General features: G+C 42.0%; 1 long non-coding RNA gene across 2 annotated transcripts; it reads left to right on the forward strand.

Annotated features, from left to right (window-relative positions):
• Nucleotides 1-536: 536 nt before the first annotated feature.
• On the forward strand, nucleotides 537-1388 carry LOC309698567. 2 transcript variants are annotated; one of them, XR_014274129.1, is made up of 2 exons: nucleotides 537-1002; nucleotides 1281-1388. It is a non-coding gene; the product is annotated as an uncharacterized lncRNA (long non-coding RNA). The 2 variants fall into 2 exon arrangements; XR_014274130.1 differs by having other exon boundaries at nucleotides 1284-1388.
• The last annotated feature ends 252 nt before the right edge of the window (nucleotides 1389-1640 follow it).

The following is a 1640-nucleotide window of genomic DNA, read 5'->3' on the forward strand; positions in this document are numbered from 1 at the left end:
GTATTTTGTAACGTATTCCGTTACGTTACTCAATGAGAGTAACGTATTCTGAATACTTTGGATTACTTAATATATTATCATGCTGTTTACAACTACATGAATGTGACTTATTACTATTACTGAAGGTCCGCGGCTCCGAACCGTAGTAAAGGGACCTCTGGCTAATACATCGGGTTCCGTGTCAGGCTCGTAGCCGAAAAATAGCTTCACTTTGTTGTCTGGGTCAAGTTTCCTAGCGAGAGACAGAGAGAGGCGTTGAAAGGCTGCTCCAATGGAATTCATTGTTTTGGAAGAAAACATGAACACGTTGTACAGTCGAGTCTTAATAGCTTACTTACAACTGGGCTCATCAGGCACTCTTCTTGGCTGAAGTGGTTATTATTATAATTACATGCTTCCAGCTCCCGTTTCTGCTCGATGACAAGTCGTACTTTTCTACTCTCCTTTTTCTCCCTCCTCGTGCTCACAGAAACATAACGTGTATGGCAGTCCATTCTCCCTGCAGCACGGACTACACTGCCCATGAGGCTATGTAGCTGAGATATAATGTACGAATTGTGAACATTCTCAAAACTGTATTGTACATAGGTTATACTTTTTTATTGTGTGAACTTTATTTTTGTGGAACTAAGGTTCCGTGTGTTATTGTTGAAGTGGGACATTAATCAGTGTAACGCCACCTGCGGCCACATTGCGGGTGTGGGGTTTCCTAGCCAGAGCTGTACGGACTCCACACTGGTGAGGCACGCTTTCTGTAGCTCTTCTCCCTGTACTAAATTATCCATATAAATTCGGTGTATTTGTCTTTGTTAAGTATTGGCTCCTAGGGTTAAAAGCTCTCAAAGTGTTTTCAATCGCTTTGAGTGAGAAAAATGATATTTGGAACTGCGCTTTATCTGTTGTATCATCCGTTTGTGTGGAACTGACTTGTGTTAAACAGGGTGAGGAGAAGCCTGCTGCCGCTGTGTGACACTGATTTTGCTGCTGCACTCTGTTTTATAGGTATGTGTAAATGTGTAGTTTTTGTTTTATGTGTATAATGAGCTCATGTCCCGAGGCTGTGCTCTGAGCAGTATCTTCAGCCATGTTGGGAAGAGTTAAAAAGTTGTTTGAATATGTATTATGCAATTGACCTATTTTAATGGGAATTTGAATTTATACGTTATTGTTAGTGATTCCATAATTGTCTCTGTTTTACCCCACTGTAATATTTGATTTTGAAGTGGCGGTTGTGAAAATTATTATTTTGATAAGTTGTATTTTCTTTTATATGATGCAAGCAGAGCTGTACGGACTCCACACTGGGTGAGGAGAAGCCTGCTGCCGCTGTGTGACACTGATTTTGCTGCTGCACTCTGTTTTATAGGAATAAACCCTGTTTCCAGCCAGTCCGTGTCTGTTGTCACAACGCAGTCGACCATTTCACATCTGCTACAGCTACATTCTTTAGGGCTATGCCTGTAGCATTCTGCCTATTAGCTTAGCACAACAACAAAAAGGCGCTCTCTCACCCAGGAAACACACAGTCGCAGAGAGAGCGTGTGTCACCCTGTAACCATTGCAACCGTAACGCTGCCGCCTGGAAAAACAGAACATAGCTGTCAAACAAAAACCAAACAAACCTGACCAATATGAAACAG

The sequence above is a fragment of the Aulonocara stuartgranti genome (genome assembly GCF_965226115.1).
Source record: "Aulonocara stuartgranti genome assembly, chromosome: 22".
Classification (NCBI taxonomy): Eukaryota; Metazoa; Chordata; class Actinopteri; order Cichliformes; family Cichlidae; genus Aulonocara; species Aulonocara stuartgranti.